The following is a 24,575-nucleotide window of genomic DNA, read 5'->3' on the forward strand; positions in this document are numbered from 1 at the left end:
AATGCGATTTAGGGAAAAGGGCGGTTCCCAGAGAAGCCCTTGCCTAGTTCCCTCATGCTTTGGAAGAGGAAGCTGAAGCTTGGAGATGCTGTCTGACCAGACTGAAGCACGAGAGATGGGACCTGCATTTTGTCATCCACTTCTGATACAGCTTAGGAGATGTGGGCCATATTGGTTTGTCGGTCCTCTACCTCAGTTGCCTTATCTGCAAAGTGCTCACAATTGTTTCCGACTCAGATAAATTTTTTGAGAATGAATGAGTTCTTATCTTCAAAGTACACTGTGCCTTGAAAGTACAGAAGTGACTAGTAAACAGATTTCCGTGGAGGGGTCCACATCTGGTAAAATTAAGTAACACAAAGCCTTGAAGAGAAGGCTTCTCCTTCCATCCCAAATTATCTCAGGGACTGGAGGACCCTAGTCGCACTGATTCTTGACCAAGTCAGATTGCCCTGGAGAAGTTTCCAGTTGTTGATTTCTACCACAGAGAAGTGGCACAGTGTGGTGGCTAAGAGTGGGGCTGATAGACCTGGGCTCCAATTCTGGGTTTGTCACTTTCTCCTTTGACCTTGGGCAAGTGACCACAATTCTCTGTGTATCAGTTTTCTCACCTGTAAAGGGAATGAATGGTGGTAGCTACCACAATAGTGGTGAAGACGGAAGGCAGTCGGAGAGGAAGTGCTTAGGAGGCTAGGGGGTATACGTGCAGCTCTCTAGTAGTCATGGTGGTGCTGGTTACTGAGTATATGGAAGGATCAAGGGTGAGCATATCACAGATAAGCTGGCTCAAGTGGCCGTCTGCTTTTCCCCTTACTGCCCCAGGCAAGTTCTCCAAAGCCAATTGTTAGAGGCAGTAGGGTCACGCAGCCTTGTCAGGCTCGTGCAGAGAAAATGTCCTCCTTTCTAATAGATGGAATGACTATGGAGGGAAAGAGAAGGGAAATGAGGCAGGATTGGCCTGGTGATGGTGGTTCTTTCTTGCCTCACTGTCAACCTAGCATGATGGTTTCTCAGAGAGTCCTTTTCCAAACATCCAGGGGGCATAGGTCTCCCTGTTATAACCTCCTGTGCTTTTTTCCTAGCCCCCATCACAAAATAACTAAATGTTTATTTGTGTAGTTAATTGTTAACCTTGTCTCCCCCACCAGACTATGAGCTCTAAGAAATCAGAGACTATTTCTGTCTCCTTCACCACTGAACTCTCGCTACCCCTGTCTTTCCATATAGTATGCTCTCAGCAAATATTTGCAGAGTAAATGAAAACATGAATCTGTCACGAGCTTCCTGGTTCTATTTGTATCAGAGAACATGAAACAGGATGAAGTTTGTGACAAAACTGCCTGAACTGATCAGGTAGCCCTGGCTGGAACCTTCATTTCTCCTCCAGAAGAAATTCCTACATGAGGTGGAGACCAAGCCCACAGTGACACTTCTTACTGGGAGTAATGCAGCCTCACTCCATCTGGGTTAACACTCACACACTGGCTTTGACCATATCAACCAAGTCAGGCAAGGATTCATTCAACTTGGGCCAGGCCTTGGGAATTTAGTGAGAAGACAGAAAGACGAGGTCCCTGGTCCTCAAAGAATTCACCTTCTAATGGAGGAGACCAAAAATTAAAAAGTAGAAAAGATAATTTCCGGTAGTGATGGGAACCATGTTGAAAATAAAAGATGGCTGAGGGATGGGAGGAATCATAGAGATTTGGGTGCTCAGGGAAGGCCTGAGGAGGTGGTGGTTGACCTGAGACCCAAATGACAAAGGGAACCAACCCTATGAAGATCTGGGTGGAGACTATTCCAGGAAGAGGCAAAGGCCCTAAGGTAGGGGATAGGCTTGGTATGTTTGAGGAGCAGAAAGAATGACATGGGAGCACATTGAGTCTCTGTGGAGCAGAATGAGATCAGTCAGACAGGTAAGGAGGACCTGGATCCTGTAAGATAAAGCATCCGTACTTTATCCTAAGTGTGATGGGAAGACCTTAGGGGGTTTTACCAGGGGAAAGTGGGTTGTCAGGAATCGGCAGCAAAATCAGGCATGTTTTAGCAGTCCGGGGGGGAAAGAGAGAAGGCGTGGACTTAGAAGAGCAGTCGTAGACAGCGGAAGATGTAAATCACCTGCTGATGGACCTGATTCAAGGGAAAAAGTGGAATCAATGATGATTCCTAAGGGTGGGTTTGAGCAACTGGGTGAGCGATGGTACTATTTACTCATTTGGGGAAAAACAGGCAAGAAGTAGGTTCTTGGGGAAAAACTTCCACAAAGTTCTGTTTTGTTTAAGTTTGAGGCCCTAATGAGATGATCATTTGGAGATGTCAAGGGGCAAGTGACTAGTACACAAGCTTCGAGCTCAGTGGAGAGGTCTAGTCCTGGAGGAGCCATGGAGTTATCAGTGTGTGATGGTGCTCAACTCCATGGTTCTGAATAAGACCACTGATGCAAAGCACTGAGATCATGAATAAGCAGGGGAAGGTCAACACCTTGAATATTTAAGCCCATCAGCTATGCTGATTTATTTTATTTTAGGAATCAGCCTGAGAGTTTCTTCAGTTTGGCACCATAGTTTGCCTCTGAAGAGTCATATGTTTTTATTAGTGAGGTATTTGGTAGAGAAATTGTTACTGTAAGCTATCCGTAATCACATTCTATAAATCAGTTGGCGGTAACAGATGCACATATGACCAAAGGAAATGCCCAAACCCACTTCCCATGGTTGTTCCTCTTGCTTGTACACATCTATTTTTAACACTCATGATTGCAAGGCCAAGCCCTAGGCGCTTGAGGGAACTGTGTTTCCCAAGAGGGACCCACAGAAACCAGACACAGGGAGTGGTGTGCCCTTGTGTGCCAACATTTACTGCTGCTGATTTGGCAACAGAACTCAAACCGCAAGGAAATTTAAGAATGACCCTTGGTAGCTTTTGTGTGTGTGTGTGTGTGTGTGTGTGTGTGTCTGTGTAGGGAGATGGAGTGGTTGCAGAAAACCATTTCTATAGTTCTAAGTGTTTCCTAACATGTCAAAATTTCTCAGAAAACTTTGCTAATTTAGGACTTTTTGACTAATGGTCAGAAGTATTTACTCATCTCTTTCCTAAGAACTCATCCTCAACAAACCCTCAGCTGAACGGATTTTGTTCTTTTCTATCACGTGTTAGGTCTTGACCCAATAACGTGAGAGCGAAACCTTGAGATTCAAACCCTAACAGGTCCCTGCTGATTCCCTGGAGCTGTGTGTCCATGGCTCTCGAATACCCAATTGAAAAGCTAATTACTGCTTAACAAACTGCTTGAACTAGCTACAAATAAATCGTTTGTTTTGGGGGGTCAAAATCAGCTATTCCAGTTAAGTGGCTCCGCTTAAAGGTAGCCTGTTTTGTAACCATAAGCCCTTGGTTTGGTTTCAGACTCTAAAACTTACCAGTTCTATTACTGTGGGGAGGTCACCAAATATTTTTGGTCTATTGTTTCATTGTCTATAAAGTGTGTGTTACTGTCATAGCTACTCCAGAGTCCTAGAAGGACTGAACTGTGCTTTCTAAGTCACTAAGTGCCACATAAACCTTGAGAGAGTGGAAAAAGCCTTACTATTTCCCCTTTTGTTCAGAAGGATTTTTTGGAAGGGAGTGGAGGGTTAGAGGGAGAAGTCCCATCCCCAAGGATCTGCTGAGTTCATGAATTCTCAACCACAGAAGGCCTGGCCTTTAGTTTCACATCTCAATCTACCAGGCAGGATATGGGTGAATGTGAATATATATCGTGGTGACTCAATATGGTCAATTAAGAGTTCAGAGACTTTCGTTATATCAAATGAGGAAGAATCGAACATCTTTTAGCCTCTGTCACACACAAAACCATATTCCCTTTCACACTTCAGTGTTTTGTGCTTCTTCTGACTGACTACTCCACACCCTCTCTGGCCCCACTTATAGGAGGTTTTAATGCCCCTTTCTTCAAAGTTAGACTCATGGAATGGGAGGCAATTAAATAATATTTATTGACCTGTAGAATGCCTAAATCATGGGCCCCAGCAATTATAATTTAAGAATTTATACTGCAACTAGACTCACAAAATTACTTAAAGATACATGGGTAAGATATTGCTGCATTAGTTATAGTACTAGAGAACTAAAAACAACCAAAATCCTAGGGGATTTATTAAATAAATTACAGAATTTCCATACAATGAGATATCCTATAGATAGATATTTATAGAAGATATTTATCCTTCTTATAAATAAGAAGATAGATCTACATTTTTGGACTTTGGAACATATCCTAGGTGTACTTTGGAATGTATCCTAGGTATACCACTCTATAAAAAACAAGATGCAGAGCATTTATAAAATGATTCCATTAATGTAAACAAGATATAAATATATCTGCCTCTATATTTATAATCACTTTCTTAGGAGCTAGATAAGGTACTATTGGGGTACTGATTTAGGGACTGAAGATAGAGGACAATTTTTACCTTTCATTTCGTATGCCTATGCCATAACCATGGATTAATTTTTACCATATATAAATCAAATTTAGTTAAAGCTAGATTAGCCTAATGGAAGGTTTTGGAAGCCATTAATGCCCCTTCCAAGACAACAGAATGAAAACATATTGCTTAGGACATCCTGGTTTCAAGTTACAAAAAACCAACTCAAGCTACACATAAAGGAGTACCTTTTCATAAGAGAGTCTTATCTTATGGCAGGGAGCACAGCCAGGCCTCAGAAACATCTGGAGTAGAAAACCATTGTGAAGTCAGGCCACAACCTCTCCCTAGTTCTTGCCTCTGCTTCTCTCTGTATTTCTATCTCATTCTTACTCTCTGACACCTGCTTCTGCTGATCCCCAGTTCTCATGGCAGAACCTGGAGGGCCATGGTTCTCAAACCCAAATATTGGACTACGCATACCAAGTGAAGTAAGTCAGACAGAGAAAGATAAATATCATATGATATCACTCATATGTAGAATCTAATTTAAAAAAATGAAAATGAAACAAGTGAACTTATTTACAAAACAGAATCAGACTTACAAATATTGAAAACAAACTTATGGTTGCCAAAGGGGAAAGGTAGGGGTGGGGGGAGGGATAAATAAGGAGCTTGGGATGAACATACACACACTGCTATATGTAAGCTACATAATCAACAAGGACCTACTGTATAACACAGGGAGCTATACTCAATATTCTGGGATAACCTATATGAGAAAATAATCTAAAAAGAATGAATATATGTATATGTATAACTGAATCACTTTCATGTACACCTGAAACTAACAAAACATTGTAAATCAATTATACTTCAATAAAATTAAAATTAAAAAGAGACGATGATCTTAAAACAAAACCAAACAAACAAAAAAAGAAGACTAGTCAAATGGAGAGACTAAGGAGAGGCTAAGTTTCTTTCCCATGATCCTAATTTAGAGTCTTTGATTAGCTCAGCTTGTGCCCAGTGTCTGGCCCTTGTCCAGTCAACAGTGGCCAGTGGATTGGGTCGTGTAGTAACAAATGATTGCTGAGGACCCATTCAGGCTGAAGGTAAGGAAAGTCATCGTGGGAAGGCGCTCCAAAAGGTATCTCCAACAAGACTACTTATTAGATGCTTTTGGCAAGCTTGAAAGACTGGGCTGCTACGTTACAGATGATGCTAGTTTTACTTGCCAAGACGCTAATTCACTCTTTTTTGTTGTGCCACTGATTTGTTTTGCTAGGAAAGTTCACATTGAGGAACTTGTAGTACAGAAATACTGCTTATTTTTAGTGTTATAATGTACTCACTTTAGATATATTGATATTTAGTAGCTTGACTTTGCTAGTAGCTAACCAATTCACACAGGCTGGAGTCACTTGGTGTCTGAGACAACTCAACTATCATATTGGGCAGTGTCAAAATTATGAGAATGAACACTTTATATCACCAGAAGATATTCTTTCTTCTCAGCCTTTAATCAACTGACATACCAAGAACCGACTGAAGGATTGTTGTTCGAATATATTTTTAAGATACACCAAAAGTAAAATGAAAGAATAAAAGTATCCTACATAGAAGTTGTATATTCATATCCATCTATCCATCTAGCTAATATTTATGGAGTACCTACTATAGGTCAAGCACTTGCTAGGCATCAGGATTAAAGGGTGGTAATAGCTGCTCTCAAGAGATTCAGTCCAGCGGGGGAAACATTCATGCAAATAAAAAATAATGTACTATGTTAAAAGATATGGATATGGGTAGGAAGTTAGAGTTCAGAGGAGAGGTGGAGGGATGAGTCTTGTACAGGGTATGAATCCCTCTACCTTTGAGAATGGGTGAGGAGGAAATGGTGAATTCAGCTTTAGGGAAAGTGAAGGTTTAAAATCTCTTAAACACACCCAAATGAAGAAATAGTCACTACAATTTTGGTTTTCTGTACATCCATCTTGGAGCTTCAAGATGACCTGTCCTTTCTACACAAAGGATAAAACAGCTAGTTCATTTAATCATTCACTGGACTGAGTCCCATGAAGTCAGAGCCCATGTTCCTCTTGTTTACCACCATGTTCCCTACACCTTCATCATGCCTGGTGCATCATAGGTGCTCAGTAGCTATGTCTAAAAGAAAGCTGTTTATTGAATGGAAATGTACATACAGGAAAGTGCACAGCTTGATGAATTTTCATGACGTGAACACAACCACCAAGATCAGCAAATATTAGTGGCAACCCAGAAGACCCTCAAGCCACCTCCCAGTCACTACCCCCTAAAAGGGTAAACACCATCCTGACTTCAATCACCATAGATGAGTTTTGCCAGATTTTGGACTTTAGAAAATCCAAAAATAGAATTACACAGTATGCATTCATTTGCCTCTGGCTTCTTTTGCTCAATATTATGCTTGAGAGGTTCATCTGTATCCTTGCATCTATTAAATCTGTTCATTCTCTTGCTAAATAGCATTGCATTATATGGATAGACCACAATTTATTCATTTTTCTGTTAATGGATATTTGGGTTTGGGGCTCTTAAGAATAATGTTCTTATTAATGTTCTTGATTATGTCTTTTGGTGTAAAAATTTCTGTTGGGAATATTCTTAGAAATGGAATTGTTGGGTTGTGAGTAAATCTCCAATGTGTGCATTCAACATTTGTTCCCACCAAAGTTTTCAAAGTTTACCAATTTACATTCCTCTCACAAGTATGTGAGCTTGAGTTGCTCCTCATGCTTGCCAGCAACTTGGAATGATCAGTCTTTTAAATTGTAGCCATTCTGGTGGTTCTGTAGTGGTATTTCATTGTGGCTTTAATGTGCATTTCTCTGATAACTAATAATGCTGATCACCTATTCATATATTTGTGGTAATATGAATATCCTCTTGTGAAGTGCCCTTTAAATCTTTTGCCCATTTTTTCTTTTAATTGAGTTATTGGTTCTTTTCCTCTCTGAAGGAGTTCCATATATATTTTGGATATAATATATACATCCTCTGTTCAGATATAGGTTATCACAAATATAGTCTCCCACCCTGTGGCTTGCCTTTTCACTCTCTTAATGGTAGTTTTTGATAAATAGAACTTACTTTAATGTGATCCAATTAATCAATTTTTATGGCACTTTAATGCTTTTTGTATCTTGTTTAAAAATCTTTGACTACCTCAAAGTCATGAAGATATATTCTCCTATGTTTTCTTATAGGTATTTTATTGTTTTGCCTTTCACAGTTAGATCTAAAAATATGATTGGATTGATTCTTGTGAATGGTGAGGTCAAAATTCAGTATCTAGTTGTCCCAGCACCATGAAAAGGCCATCTTTTGTTATAATTCAAGTAATTGTATACGGATGGGTCAATTCCTGTACTCTCTATTCTGTTCCACTGTTTATTATAGTGCCAATACCATAGTGTTTTAATTATTGTAGTTTTACAATGAACTCTGATATCCAACTTTATTCATCTTCAATGATACCTCGGCATTCGTGGCCTTCGCATTTTCATTTAAGTTTTAGAATCTCCTTGTCAATTTCTATGAGAAAAACCTTCTGGAATTTTGGTTGGAATTGCCTACCTCAAAGCCAGCTATTTAATCAATAAATCAACTGATAATATTTATACATTTATATATTGTATCTTCCAATCACTGAACATGAAATATATTTTCATTTATTTAACATCATCTTTACTTTCTCCTAATAATGTTTTGTAGGTGATTTTGTGTAGGGTTTATGCCTATCTTTTGTTACACTTATACCTAGGTATTTGATGTTTTATTTGCTGCTGTTGTAAATGTTATTACTGTTTGTTTTAATCTAAGACTATATTTATTGTATTTAGCTTAATAGAATGGTGCAGGGCATACCATATAGCAGTAGACCATCTTTAATTTGTTGGAACGCCTGGCAGCTCCCCAGGTACACAGTTTCTTTTGTCCCTTCATCCACGTGGAGTGTAATATGTATGCTACAGGTGATTTCTCTCTATTTTCCCCAGCTTTACTGGGGTACAATTGACAATTAAAAATTATATATATTTAGGATAGATGACCTGACAACCTGATATACGTATACATTTGTGACATACTCACATGTTACAATAGCCGAGATATGAAAACAATCTAAGTGCTCATCTACAGATGAATGGATAAAGAAAATGTGAGGTACACACGTACACGTACACAATGGAATATTATTCAGCCTTAATAAAGGAAATCCTGCCATTTGTGACAACAGGAATGAATGAACCTGGAGGACATTATGCTAAGTGAAATAAGCCAGTAACGGAAGGTCAAATACTATATAATCTCACTTAGGTGAGGAATCTAAAATAGTCAGACTCATAGCAATGGAGAGTGGAAAGGTGACTGTCAGGGCCTGGGGAAAGAGAGAATTGGGGAGACATTGGTCAAGGTGTACAGAGTTCCAGCTATGCAAGATGAGTAAGTTCTGGAGAACTGGTGTGCAGCAAAGTGACCCCAGTTGATGATATTGTATTGTGTACTTGAAATTTGCTAAGAGGGTAGCTCTTGGTTGTTCTCACCACAAAAAAGAACAAAGAAGGTAAACATTATTGCTTTTTAAGTTCTCTTTTCTACTTCTTCTTGTTGGTTTAGTAAATAATAATATAAATGAAATAAATAATGAAGCAAAACAACTCATCAATTTAATTGAGAAAAGGTAAAACTAGTTATTTGGTATGACAGACAAAAATGAAGTGGTTAAATTTTTTTCCACTTTAAAACAGAATATGGAAGAGCAAGTATGTGAGGTGGATATTGCTCAGAAAGAGAACAGAGGTAGAACTGAGAGCAGAAGACAGGCAACCTTTCTCCTTCCCTCCCTGGTCTAATCACTAAAATCAGGGATTTTCATCTGTTGAACCATCTGGCCTACAGATGTGATTTGTTGAGTCAACATGTACAATTGGGAGATTTAAAAAAATACAGCCTTCAAGATTTTCTTGAAAAGTTGGAGATCTGACACTCTGGGCTTCAATTTCTGTACGACTGAAGCTGAGCTGAGCAAAGGTGTGCTGGGTCTCCAGTTTCACCACTGTCTTTGTGACTTACTGTCTTCTGAAGTGGATTCCTTTAGTTCCCAGACCAGCTTTATTTTTAAATTTCCCTTTGTATCAAAACTCCTTAAAAGAGTTGTTTAGACACAGTGTTTCTGCTTTCTCACCTCCCAGTTCCCTCCTCATCCTTCTTTAGATGGCTTTTGTCCCCATCCACTCCACTGAATTGGCTCTTTCAATGTCTTTACTGACTGAAATCTTACCAAATCCAGTGGCCAATTCTTTGTCTTCATCGTACTGGGTCTCTTGCTATAGCCATGGCTCAGGCTGATCATGCCTTCCTTCTTGATGAAACCCTTAAAGCTTTATGATGCCAAGCTCCTTTTTTTCCCCTTCTATCCTACAACGGACTCCTGAGTCTCTTTGCCTTGTTTTACTACTGTCAGATTCTAAATGTGCTCCATAGCTCTGGCCTCAGCTTTCCTCTCCTCTTTATCTGTCTTCTCTCTAGATGAGCTTATCCAGGAGGGGAGAGTCTTCATCATGTTCACCCCTGTCTTCACTGTCTATAAAAATGCCTAACACAGCATAGGAGCTTGACAAACGTTGATTGAATGAACAAGTGTAAACATTGGGAATGAGGGTTCTCTAGGATTCTTGGTTTCCAGTATTGTTCACCCTTAGACTCCCAGAGTCTCCCTGCTGACAAATGAGCTCATTAAATGGGACTGAGGAAGCCTAGCATTAATTCAAAGCAATAATTAGTTTAACAAAAATTTATTGGAAATAAAGAAATGCAGACAGTGGAAATTATCTGTTGTTGAGTTTCATATATATGGTCATGCCGGTTTTTAAAATATAAGAAATATAATATTACAGTGCAAAAAAGGCAAATGGGGTCCTCTTCATTAAATATGACTCAATAACACTCCTAATGATGTTGGGCTGTCTTTAGAGGATCTATTTTTTTTTTATCTCAATCAGATGTCCTTTTCTCCTAACTTTTGAGAAAACACTCGTGATACCTTTGCTTCTCAAATGATCTGATTTTACTATTAATGAAAATTACCCTGAAAACCAAATTCAACTTATATTCTTTACCACTGCCAAAGTCTGGAGAAATATCTTTTGATCAGTTTTGTAGTTTTAGCTTTACCGTTTATCATGCAGTTTGCTGTGGACTCCAGAATTTTATGCATTTCTGCACCAATGGTCATAGAACTAAATTTTATTTTTGCCAATTGTTCCAATGAGATTCCTTTCCAAAGACAAACTACTATATTAAGGACAAATGTCACAAGAAAGGTATTATCCCTATGTGCATATATTAAAACACAGAGCAAACTGGGTAGCCTTTATTTCAGGCACAAAGCTATACTTCATTGTGTATCTTTATTGGTGTTAAAGCTTAGAAGTCAGGGAAATTCTCTCCTTTCTGCTAGTCTTCCTAGCTGTACTTTCTTACTCATAGGTGGAGATTTTCCTTTCTATTAAATACTGTCTAGAGATTTGAGTACTCACTTGCTAACTACATTTAGATGAGCTGTTTTATCTCAGCCAAGACTTCTTCCCATGTGTGCATGGAGCTTTCTAAACAGGGTTCACACTAACCACTCGAGCATCATTTTTTTTTTTTTTTCTTTTTTGCGGTACACGGGCCTCTCACTGTTGTGGCCTCTCCCGTTGTGGAGCACAGGCTCCAGACACGCAGGCTCAGCGGCCATGGCTCACGGACCCAGCCGCTCCACGGCACGTGGGATCTTCCCGGACCGGGGCACGAACCCGCTTCGCCTGCATCGGCAGGCGGACTCTCAACCACTGCGCCACCAGGGAAGCCCTTGAGCATCTTTTAGAGTTGCTCTTAATAAAACAAGGTCAGCTTAGTTTAGGGAGTAGACCACCATGTAAAGGAAAGGCTGTGAGGACCATAAGGAGGTCAGATGGCTACTTGCTGGATATAATCCTCTGATCTATTTTATAAAGATGATTATAACAGCACTGCCTAGTCACACGAGTATCAGAGCCCAGCTGTCTGCGAGTGAAAGTGAGAGGGCTGTTAGCTCTTGATGAAACCCGATATCCAGGTCAAGAAATAGTCTCCATCCTTTCCACTCTCATCCCTCCACCTGTGCTTTTGATCCTGGGCTCCTAATAATTCTTGCTCTCCTCTTTGTCAAGATTTCCCCCACCCCTGGACTCTTTCTCTCTGCTGACAAATGAGCTCAGGTCACCCTTAGGTGGGATTGAGGACATAAGGCACTCATTCAACAATTAACTAATTTAACAAATATTTATTGAACAACAGTCAGGGACAATTCTAGGCTTTGCAGATACAGACTGTCTTGGACAAGACAACCAAGATGCTGTTCTCAGGGAATTTACATTCTAGGGTGGAAGGGGGTGATGGTGGGGAAGACAATAGACAAATAGATGGACAGGACAACGTTTGATAATGTCAAGCACTAAATAAAAAATAAAGAAGAGTGGTGGGATAGATAGAGATTGAAGGGGCTATGGGGGAGACCACCCTAGAATAGCCTGGAGCTTGGGAGGGAAGTGTGATGGGATCCACTATGTCTGTTTCCTTTCCTACACCTTCATCTTCTGTAGCATCTCTGTTCATTCAGGACCAAATGTCCAGTAAGTGCACCTGGATCTGCTGGGACCTGAATCCCTGCTGCCCACTCATTCCTTTACCTTTAACATGCTGAAAGCACTGAAATAACTCCAAGGTATCTTCACAACAGTTATTTAAGCATGTCCTTTGCACCTAGGCACTGTTCTAAGCCCTATTCTCCCTTAGTTGTCACAACAGCGGAATACCTTTATTTTTCATCTTATATATGAATCCCACAGACATTACATAACTGGCCCAAGACTCACAGCTAATAAGTGTCACAGCCATAGGGACATACTGCCTTTCAAATCTCACCATTTTACAGACGGTGTAGCCCTGGCACTTACCCAAACTCCCACGGTACATAATAAACCTTGTCTTAAAGCTCTCTCATCCCCTTGACTTTCCTGCCACGACCCTCCTAGACTTCTTCCTACCTGTCTGCCTGACACTCGCCCCAGGGATCTGTCTCCTTCTCTGCACTCATCTCTAACCCTGGCATCTAAACCCTCCCATGCCCAGAGACTCTCAAACCTCTGTTCAAAGCCTTGGTTTTTCTGATTTGCTATGGTTGGGTAGGATTTCCAGAGACTGATATTCCCAGGTCTTGTAATCAAAAGGATTTGTAGGAATGGTGATTTTTTTCCCAGAATCACACAGGCCAGCTGTACTTCTGGAAGAACTTGGGTTAATGGGTGAAACATTCTTGGGTCTATAGGACACTGGAACAAACTCAGAATACACAGTCACAACATAACCAAATGTACTTAGTGTGCACTATTCCGGCCCCTGGAATCAGGGACAGGGGATGGGGTAGTGGATGTACTGCCACTCTCCTTTCCCACAACAGCCACAGCTTATCACCCTTACCACCCTGTCCCCAACGATGACAGAGACTTCCTCAGAAGCACTGCCAATTGATCAGAATTAATACAAGAGAAGAAAAACATTTGCAGTGGGATAAGCACCAGGGTTATGCTAGGCACTGGGAACACAGAGATCAGAATGACAGGACCCCCGCCCCCAAGGACCGCCAGGGAGAGACCCAATACAAACAGGTAAGAGCAGTAAAGCGGGATGGATGCGAGGAAAGAGCTGTGTGTAGGGAACAGCAGAAGCACAATGTTGCCAGTTTGACTGGACTGGGGGTCTGGGTGGGGAACACGGGTGGACGACACCAGAAGAGACTCCATAGAGGGATTATTTTCCACTGTGGGCTCGTTACTTAGTCTCACAGGGCCTCAGCTTACTATTCTGTGATCTTGGGCAGGCTACTCAATGTCTCTGAGCCTCAGTTTCCTCATCTGTAAAACAGGGGTAATAATAATACCTACCGCATAGGGTTGTTGTGAGGATTGAACGGATTAACCCACATAAAGTGTTTAGAAAGTATCTAGTTCACAAGACGTACTCAAGTGGCAGGTGATGTTACCTCTTAATTCCTTTCGGGGCCGAAAGCGGAAGGGTCTCTGATTTCGTGGGGCTGTCTAACAGTTCCAATGAGAAACAAAGATTAACTTGGGGACAAGTCACTTCTCAACCTGGAGGCAGGTGGCATCCCTCTGTGGCTCGCTTGAGTGTCCCTTGCTCTGCACACTGACAGCTTTCCTTTCCCTTCCTCTCTGGGGCAGCTGTTAGGTGGACACACTGGTTGTGAGTCACAGTGGGGCCGCAGAAGCTGTGTGTCGAAGGGTACATTCAACTTGTGCGGTTACTTGGGGGATCTGTGGCTGGACCTCAATGCTGGGCAGACTGGGAACAGGAGGCAGCCACGGAGAGCAAGGGACAGGCAACAGGGAAGGAGACAAGATGGAGATATAGATCTGACAGATAATTTTAATTATTCTATATGTCTTATAGCATAGTACAAACAAGTCTCTATTTGGAAGGGATCAAAGAAAAGCCAAATCTCTTCATGTAAAAAAAACAAAAAACAGTGTCGATTCAAATTAATGATTTCAAACTAGAGAATGACCCAGACTCCCACAACTTAGTTTCCCATTTTCCGGCTGTATTTGTACAGAAGCCAGAGAAAATCTATCTTAATTAACTTTTCTTGCACCTAAATCTTCTTTCAGTGAGGGAGAGAAGAGCTAGGAAGGACTTTAAGTAACCAACTAAAGGGCAGTCTTTGATTTTTTTCTGCCATTGGGTCTATGTCTTTGTTTTCCCGGGAATAAAATGTCTTTTGGGCACTGAACAGAGAACAACTTGGATACCTCTCTTCATGTTTATAGTCTCAGAGAGGCTGCTCTACCATAAAGTTGCGATTCCTAGGTCTGAACATTTCAGAAGCAGCTATGTTTTAATTTTTATTTCTTTTGCTTGAAGTAGATCCTAGAAAAGTTCACTCTTTCAATCAGTTTTTCATTTGACTTAAAGCTAGGCTCCACTTTGAGGTATCTCTTTTGCCTTTATTGTTCAGGCGTGGATGGGAATGCAGTCCCACCAATTCTGCTGTTAATCAACTGTTGCCCACAAGTAGGTACTCCAGGTGCCACATGTACCCTTCCTCCTCTAGCCAGAAAGCACGCACCTGCATATACTCCTCATCCAGCACACGGCAGGCACTTCGTAAATGTGCCTGAATGGGACCATTTAAAAAGTGAGTCTCACTCTTTAAAAGCAGAAGAGAGCATAGCATGACTTTCAGTGCTGCGTGTCAAAGGAACTTTTAAGAAATTCTATTAGCTAAACCAACCGTGGTGACTTCCTGTCAGAGCAGGAGGCAAGAGGCATTTCCCAGCATTGACAACAGATTTGGTTTGGTCAGACTGCTTATACGGTGCCCTGACGAAGTGAGCGATAAAACAGTGTGTAACATTTCTACCTCAACCAGAGCAGGATCCTAGCTGTCAGGTGTTGGAAACAGACTCTGTCAGTGAGAAGTTAATAAGTTTAAGCTGGTTCAAAAGGGCTTCTTCAAGGGCTTTAGCATGCCTTAGAAACACGCTGCCATTGACCAAGAGTCAGTCTCTCCTTTCTTCTTAATCCTTAGCCCTTAACAGTTAAACTCAAGACCTAAACACTCCATTAGCTTTCAGATGGTGATTTCAGATTTTACGAGTTTTTAAATCTCAGTTTCAGATTATCTTTGATGTTCAGGCCTTTCTTTTCATGCTTCATCTCCTAAGAAAATGGCCATTGAGGCTCTCAGATAGGCTGTGCCCTCTCATATGGTAACGGCAAGCCTGGACCACATGGGCTATGATCTCATCCCTCATCCATCTCTTGTGATCTCACTTGCTGTCAAAGTCCAGCTTTCTGGTCCACTCTTTTCTGGCTCCTCTCATCCACTATGGAAGGACTGGAACATGTATTTGCTTCTTCATGTCTCCTGGGTCCTCAACTCTTTTCAAGGAGCTGTTGGAACAAGTGCTCCATTGTGGACCTGATGATGGAAGTCCCTAGTGGATGTGCTCTGTCTCTTCAGTTATTATCATGGAAAGAGGGTTGTTTGATTCAACATTTTCTGTTTCATTACCAACTCAACGGACACTCAAATCAATGTGGTCTTCCAGTTCAGCTTTGACCTTCCTATCCATTTAGGAGGGAAAAATACTCTGACCAATCCAAAGTATTAACAATTAATGTAAGCAAGTATTAGCTGAGTGTGGTATGACTGCCTTATATGGGGAGATTTTGAGATGTGAGAGGATATATCTCATAAGATTGTTAAACAAACATGGTTCAGGTGCTTCTGTCACACTAAATATTTAATCGAATCATGCTTTTCCTTTGTTTAGAACCCATTAGTAGCCTCCCACTGTATTTAGAGTTTAAACTTTGTGCCAATGACCCCCAGCCCTGCAAGATATGGCCGTTTTTCCTAACAACTTTGAGGAAATGTTGAAGTATAATAACCTGCATATATTTATAATGATCTGCACATATTTAACACATACAACTCATTCAAATATTAGAGTAGAATATCAGTGCAGGGGAAACTCCATGAATTTTGAAGTCCCCCAAATTCTTTAGAATTTATTTCTTCCTATAAAGGCAAGACGAACACAACGGTGACCTAATGGGATAAGACGTGTTTAAAATATGTACAAGAACTCAAGGGACCTTTTTCAAAAGGCAAATAAATAAATAAAAGGAGCAGTCTGCCTAATTTGGATGGATGGTGGCCCTGACTTGGCTCACTGGAGTAAGGGAATAGACCCAGAGCCCTTGAAAAGTCTCAGGCAAAACTTGGAATGGAATTCAGAAGAAACTATGCCAGTTGGCAGGCGAAGGGCATACTTCCCCTCTTGCTTTGCTTTTGTATGGAAAGTTTGCCACTCTGACACAGCTGGTCAGACACTTCAGATAAACCATAAAATCCAACAGGATCAGGGAGAGCTGTCGGACTCGTTCGATGGCGGGACTTTACTGTAAGGCTTGGGGCCCTTCAGATTTGCTTAGAAATGTAACTGGGAGAGACTGATGAGTTTTGGAAAAGGGATCCGTTTTAGTTTGCTCTTCGCAAAGGATGCAGAAAACTGAACTTGACAGAAGGATGAGAAGCAGGAGAATGAGTAATCATCCCTACAACCACAACATCTAAGAAAAAGCGAAGCAAGCCACTGAAACTGACAATACCTTTTTATAGCCTCAATCCAGAATCAATACAAAAGGGCTGCATCTAATAACTTCAAGAGGCTGCATTGTACTTGATGGTAATCTACGTTGAATCCCTAAAGCCTCTGCTTCCCTGCTCTGTGACCTTGGGTGAGTTAGTCAACCTCTCTGAGATCTGACAGTCTCATTTGCAAAGGCAATAAAATACCAGTATAGATTGTGCACGGTAGCTGTGGGGATTACACAGGTCTATGTCAGAATGCTAGCACGGTACTAGCCAGGTAGCAGGTACTCATAAGTTATAGCCATCATTACTATTTTATTTTTAGGAGAAATACAAGCAAGTAAAGTTACTAATTTGGCCTTATGGGGCTTTGGGTTTGAAAAATCGCTTCAACAAATTTGAGCACTTAGCATGATTTAGTCTGGGGAATATGGTGGGAAACAGCACGGGAAAGTCCCCTTTTCCTTCACAGAGTGACAATCCAGAGAGAAGATACAGACAACAAATAAGTAAACAAATAAACATGGTACTTTTAGGTAAATATTAGAGCTTTGAAGAAATTAGAGAAAGAAAACAGGGGCTACGATATGCTTGCACTGTGCATGAAAACAATGGCTGAACCTGTGACATCTGGGGGAAGGATGTCAATCCTAAAGGCTGACGTGAGGTGTATAGATTTGGCCCAGTGAATTTATATCCCACAGTCATACACTTATGGAGTCTTAATACATCAGGTTCCAAACAAATTGGTTCATTCATTTCAAAGGGATTTATTTCAGGACCCTCATACTTCTTTTGGTCTCAGGCAAGTTAGATTACTCACTAAGGATTTTGGCAGAACCCTCAACATATGTGTATTTTTAGTACTGGGTTTGTGTGTAAGAAAAATACATATGGAGGGGCTGAATGGATAATGGGAGAGGAGAATAAAATAGCAAACTGTGTTTCTCAAGTGTCAGCTCTGTAGTTATGGAATAGAAGTTATTGGGTGATTTATGGAGTATATGAGGCTAAAAAGCAAACATAAGCAAAATACCAAATTGCTCAAAGTCTCAAAAGTGAGGGTGTCAATTATCAAAGAGCTTGAGCTGACAAAGAAGAAGGGCCAGAATGGGGGATGTGGGGAGACAGAGACGCTGACACAAAATGGTAAGATTTTAGGAGCATGCCCTATTTGAATGTAATGCCCCCAAGTAGGTTTTGAAAAAGTTTGGAAGAACTTCCCTTCCTAGGCCCAGCTGAACAATGTAGCCTCTGAGTAAAGAAGGAAATCGTGGTCTGTATCTTTGAATTTTTAGTGTGACCCTGAAAATGTGCACTATGATTTAAGAAGAGGTAAGAAGAGTTTTCAACAACAGAAACAGCTTTTAAACCTGACTGTAAAACACTTAGAGGGCTCCATATAAATGCTGGTGAAGAAGACGGCGACCTTTGATAACAGCTCCATCTCATGAAGTTCAAGTTGTTAACTGCATATACTTTACACGCAACATACTTTAATATAATTTATGTCACCACTCTGAAACCTAGTCTAGGGAATATATCCCAGATTTGGTTCAGATTCTTCTTTTCTGTTATCCATAGCTGAGCCCCTGATTCAAGCTAACATCATTTAGTTCTTCTGTAGACTCTTTAGCCTTAAATCTACCTTTTATTTTAGTTTACCATTTTTCCTTTCTCTGAAATGTCATCTTCCCAATCCCCTTCCTGGCTTCCTTCTACCCTTCAAGGTTTAGCTCAAACGTCTCTTCTTCAGCGAGCCACTTCTTAAGCAGAATCACCCGCTTCCTGGAGCATCTTATATATGTTTTTATGATCCTTTTGTTCATCATCGTCACGTCTATCACTTATTATGTGCACGCTCTGCACGGGGTACTAGGTTAAACATATTACATAAATTCCTTAATTTAACACTTGCTAGAGCCTCATGAGATAAGTATTATCATTCCAATTTACTGATGAGGTTAAGTAACTTGCTTCATTTCATCCAGCTAATAAGAGATGGCAGCAAGATTTGAACTTAGTCTTCTTTTTCTAGAGTCCATGCTTTTGAGTCCATGCTGTGTGGCTTTCATCCCAAGTTCCTTGCTTTTGCTGGTGCTGTAGTTTCTGTTCATATCTGTTTCCCTACCTAGATGACAAGCATGTACAAGTCATACCTAATTTGGACGGATGGGTGAATTACAGGACTACCAAGTTCATCCTTTGGTTCTGTCCATGTTCCAGTAGACAGAAGTATCAGAGGAGTCAAGGTTGATTACTGAGAGGTCACTTGAAGGAAAATGCCATAGACAGAGCTGGTAGCAAGAATTAAGGGTCAGAGATGAAGAAGCCATTTAGGGCAATGGAACTTACATAGAAAGCAATGAAAAAGCAAGCTCTTGTTCAGGGCAAAATTTAACTGGATACAAGGTTTAATTAAACACACAAAATAAAGGACATTCTTTTTTTTTTTTTTTTTGCGGTACGCGGGCCTCTCACTGCTGTGGCCTCTCCCGTCACGGAGCACAGGCTCCAGACGCGCAGGCCCAGCCGCTCTGCAGCATGTGGGATCTTCCCGGACTGGGGCACGAACCCGCGTCCCCTGCATCGGCAGGCGGACTCTCAACCGCTGCGCCACCAGGGAAGCCCAGGACATTCTTTTTTACTTGGTATCCATAGTGCCTGGCCAACTGTGATAAACTTTTTTGATTTCCTGATTATATAAACTTAAAAAAAGTCTATACTCTCCAATCATATCAATTCCTTCTCATTTAGGACTTGTACACATTTATAATTCTTATTGTCTTGTATTGTTTAAGAGTTCTTATTGTCTTGTATTGTTTAAGAGTTCACACTCCTTGCTGGGCTTAGATCTCTTCAAGAACAGTGCATGTATCTTACTCATCTTTGTGGTCCAATGTCTAGAATCACAATTAGCTTAACTACAAAAGGCAGGCCAGTGCACAAATAAAACTGAAGCAAGGAAGAACATTTCCTACAACATTTGTGAATTGATTTGACTATATACCCAAATCTTTGATTTCTACAGACAAAATACACAGTACTTTACTAGATAGATAAGGATTCATTCAACACCAGATAAATGCAGACAATCACAGGGAATTTCAGAGACAGTAGATCATAACTATGCTTCCCCTCTTTCTCCATTCTTCTGGAATGGTAGAAATACAAATCCTTTCACAGCTTACCATCAAGGCCTTGAAATATTTAGAAGGTAATATTTACTGGAGAAGTAGGCAAAATGGGCAAGTTTTCATCCCTGAAATAAGTTTTCTTACTACTAAAAACAGCATCTGGTGATTGAGAGAACAATCGATCATTTATTTGTGGATTGCTTCATTCATGCAATGAACATATATGAAATGCCTTTTGCATGTGAAGCTTTAAGCTAGCTACTAGGGATCTAGCAATGAGCCCAAAGAGAGGTGGTCACCGCTCTCTTGCTGTTTATTTTCAAGTGAGGGAGACAGTCATCAAGCAATTTAAAAAGAACAAAAATTGCTCCTGTGATTACTGCTACAAAGAGAGCTGTATGGGGCAATGAGAGAAAATAGGGGAACGAGAGGCATGGTCTAAGCCCAGTGTGGAGACGTGGGGACAGAGCTATCTTGTTGGGTGTAAGACCGCATTAGGGATTCTGGTATTTATCCCAAGAGCAATGGGAGGGTTTTAAAGCGCTAAGCTAATGTAATTAGTTTGTGCTTTCAATAGACCACTTTGCTTATAGTGTGGATAATAGGATGGAGAGGGCAAGAGAGGACGTAAAGACACCGATTACACGGTTATTACGTTGCGCTTAGTGAGAGTAGATAGTAACATGGACCAGGCTTAGGGTCTCTGGACACTGAAAACAAATTAGTTTCACTGCTCTGACTTCAAAGAGAAACCAATGAGTTTAGCTAAACCTACTGAGGCTACTTGTTAGCAGGTGGAGGGAAACGATAGCTGCACCACTTGGAAGAAAAATATCACCTGTTTGCTTCTAGTTCAGATATTTAAACTTGAACATCTGACCTAATCAAGATTCTTTAGCTTGAGGAAAGAAATGGATATTTGAGATAATCGGGGACCAAAATACGTGCTCACAAAGGTACAGGTTTAGAACTTGATTTCTTTCTACCTTCAGCTGTAGTTTATTCACAATTCTTCATTGAAAAGAGTAATACTCCCCACACCCCCCCAAAAAAAGGGTTTTAAGACAGTTAACAGATTAAATTAATCCATTTACTCGTTCATTAAAAAAACTTTTTTTTACACCTAAACTTTGCACAAGGCACAGGATTAAACCATGATTTGACCAGGGGCAGGGTCTTATTTGATCTTTGCATCCCCAGTGCCTGCTTTTTTAAACTGAATGCATAAGGAGAAGAAAGAAAAGCTCATTAACTGCAGAGGGACTTCAGATTAGTGGAAAAAAAAAAAAAAGTAAAAGGACTTAATACCTTAATGCTACACGGGAATGGGAAACTTTAGGTGGACTTTGAATGTTTTCTATTTCAATTTCCAATCTGACTGTCTGATTTGTAATTTACATTTGTTTATAGTTGTCTTTATGCCAAGACTGGCTTCTTTCCATCTGTATGTACAAATGTAATAAATTAAATAGTTATTGGTGCTGTGGTTATCTATGGTATTTCCAGAGGTCTTTAGTGTAACCATGAAAATAAACACTCAACTTTTTCTAAAAATTCTTGCATACTGGGAATTGGATGGTGGATCCCAGGGAAACCTGATACACCAGACTTGTCTTTTCTCCTCTGTCGGTTTTGACTGCACAGGGCGGCACTGCTTGGGGGAAACAGTGGGAGTCCGGGTCATCAACACATATTTTCTGAGTCTAGAGAGCTGGGTGTGCAAGGAAATGAGGGCTCGTAAAGATGCCTATAAAGAGGAAGGGATGACACTGATTAATGTGTACTGGCCAGAATCAATGCTATGAGCCTAGCGGCTCTGGGGAGCTATTCACAAGGGCGGTGCATGTTTTCTTCTGCTTTATAGCTACTGGAAGGCCAAGGTAACTGACTCAAGGTCACAGAGAAAGTAAATCAAGGTTCAAGCTAGTCCTAGACCCATGAGCGCCAAACTACTCTTTTCTCTTTATTGGTAAAGCTCTAGCCTGAATCATCTTCCTCCTGAAGATTTGCTCCTCTCCTGGGTTAACTCCCTCAGTTAGAGGCACTATCATTCATCCTGCTGGCCAAGCCAAACCCCCTTGTGCTCGGTCTCAAAAGCTTTCAGCCTCAGGCAGGTGTCAAAGATACATGAAGTGGACAAAATAAGGCAAATGCATATAGAGAGCCTTTGAACAACTGCAGGCCATCAGATACAAATTAAAAAACACATGCGAGTCTGAACTGCTAGCCTGGTCTTAGAGTCATCCTCAACTTCTCCTTTCTCCCTCAGCCATACATCTTAAAGTTTACTCTGCCCAAGTGAGCCTACCTTTAACATGACAATTACATCTTGTTACTTTTCTCTCTTCCTAGAGTCACTGCTCTGGTTCAGTGTCTCATCTTCTCTCTCGTCCTACCTGACCTCCCTGACGCCAGTTTAGCTGCTCTACTCTCCCTGCATCTTTCCACTGCATTGTCAACAAAGTCATCCCTTTAAAGTCCAAATGGGACTGTGTTATCCCACTGCTTATGAACTTTGATAGTTTCCCACTACTCATGGGGTAAGGTGAACCTCAGCGTGGCTCAACCAACCTAATTTTGAGATGAGAGCAGCCTCATCTTTTCCCATTCCTCCTCTCTTGTCCTCCACTCCAAAATATCAGACTATGTGCTAGTCTCTAAATATGCCCCATAGAGCATCCCTCATGTAGGTGGGGTATGAACTCCTGGAAATGGAAATGCGTGAACCAACTGTATGTTTCAGCACATACATTTCAGCACGGTCTCCCCAGAGAGGTATGTCTGGCTGCATTCACTGGCAATGGCTCTTCAGATTTTCTCAAATCCTCTAAAGTCATGACAGCTTTCTGGTCATAGCTTCTTCTAGGTCACGGGTCACACAACTGTCAGTCAATCATTCCAAGCTGCAGCTATACTATGATTGGCCTCATGCCATTGAAGGGATGGACGATCTTTATTGTTTGTGCCCTTGACTACTTCATGAAGTGACTCAAGAAGCAAAGCTCACTTTTTTTCTTTTTTTAAACACTGAACATGGTATTCTTCCTTTGTCTTCGTGGGACTTATAATCCAGGACTGATACTGGCAAGTCTTTCACCAATCGTTATGGGTAAAACCTGTTTCCTAGAATACAACATCAATGGCAGAAGGAAAGGTCACAGAAGAGAAAACCCAACACATCAGATGAGAAGAGTGTGGTAAGGTGTTCACTGGCTGAGAATTACACTGGTCACAAGTTTATAGCACAGTTGACTGAATATATAATATCTGCTTATTGTATGTGTCTATCTACCTACCTGTCTGTCCATCCATCCATGCATGTGTATATATATATTTTTGAAGAAAATTCTTTAGAAAGAGTGTTGCAAAGGACTGCATGAACGGGGATACGCACATGCACTTGGGCGTGCCATTCCCCCGGCCTTGGGGGCACTCTTCTCTTCTCTCCACTTGGTGAATTCCTACTCCTGTTTTAGGCCCTGTTTAATTGTTACCTAGACCCTTACTATTCATGGACCAGCAGCACTGGCCTCTCCTTGGAGCTGGTTGTAAATGCAGAATTTCAGACCCCATCCCAGATCCACTGAATCAGTATTTGCATTTCAACGATATCCCAGTAAAGCTTGAGAAGCAATGGCCTAGTCTTCCCTGCCAAATACAGGGAAGTATTTATGCCAAATACACTTGGCATTTAGTATTTATCGCACTGAATCATGATTTGTTGCTTATATGAACCTGTAACAGGAGAAGGTCCTTGATGATGTTTCCCGAAACATGCCAAGACTAATTAATGCAGAGGTCTGTTATTTATTATGACATCTGTAATAATACACTCTAGATTAGCTGACCCAATTTCTTCTCCCCTTCAGAGGTTTAAAAGCTAAAATCCTGATTTTCTAGCTTCCCTTACAGCCAAATATGGCCATACAACAGGGCTGCTAATGAGATGTAAGTAGAAGTTTGCTTTCTCTTTTGCCTGAAACACGGACACAACATTGGAGGTACAGCTCTGTTGCTGCCATGAGACCAAACAGCTCAAGCCAAGGATGGTAGACCAAGAAGACAGAGAAGTCTGGATTCTTGAGGGCATCCTTCTGACCCCAAACTGCTTCTCTGTAGGCTCCTTATGTGAGAGGAGAATGCACCTTTATGTGTTTAAATGACTTCAGTCAGTTAGCTATTAATCGAGCTGAATGCATTTCTGACTAGTACACCGTCTAATCATTCTGAGAGGGAAAATTGAATCTGCTCTCTTTACTGGTCCTTGCTGAACGTTCTCAAGGTGGAATAGAATCAGGTGTTAGAGCAGTGGCTTTTTGCTGTTCCCTTTAAAAGAAAAAAACTATTTCCCTAAATAATCGATTTAGAATAACATTGACTTGCAATATTTCCCCAGTGGGAAACAGGGACACGGGGCAGCTAAAATTTACATGACTTGAAATTTTGGTGAAAACGTACATCTTGGTCTATCTGAGAAGTTAGTTAAGGTCTCTGGTCAATACTGGAACAGAAACCTCTTCCCCTGTTCTCCTTGATACCTTGACTGTCACAAAAATGGGAGGGGGCAGGCACACGAGGACTTTTAAAAAATATGGCAATGATGATTGCTTTAACAGGAGCTTGTGAAAACATCTGTCTCTGAGTTATGTTTATATCCAGCCGCACTGCTCTACTCCCATGGCACGGGGACACTTTGGGTCATTACCGCCTCTCAATCTCTCTCCTATGTCAGTTAAGCACAGGCTACATTTCACCGGGAAA

At 41.0% G+C, this 24,575-nt stretch overlaps 1 long non-coding RNA gene across 1 annotated transcript in view; it reads left to right on the forward strand.

The window, feature by feature from the left end:
* Positions 1-16,489: 16,489 nt before the first annotated feature.
* Positions 16,490-24,575, forward strand: part of LOC132518507 (uncharacterized) — a 43,142-nt gene continuing 35,056 nt past the window's right edge. Inside the window, exon 1 of the long non-coding RNA XR_009539903.1 lies at positions 16,490-16,823. This is a non-coding gene — a long non-coding RNA (uncharacterized LOC132518507). The remainder of the gene's footprint in view (positions 16,824-24,575) is intronic.

This window comes from Lagenorhynchus albirostris, chromosome 3, assembly GCF_949774975.1.
Source record: "Lagenorhynchus albirostris chromosome 3, mLagAlb1.1, whole genome shotgun sequence".
In the NCBI taxonomy this organism is placed as follows: Eukaryota; Metazoa; Chordata; class Mammalia; order Artiodactyla; family Delphinidae; genus Lagenorhynchus; species Lagenorhynchus albirostris.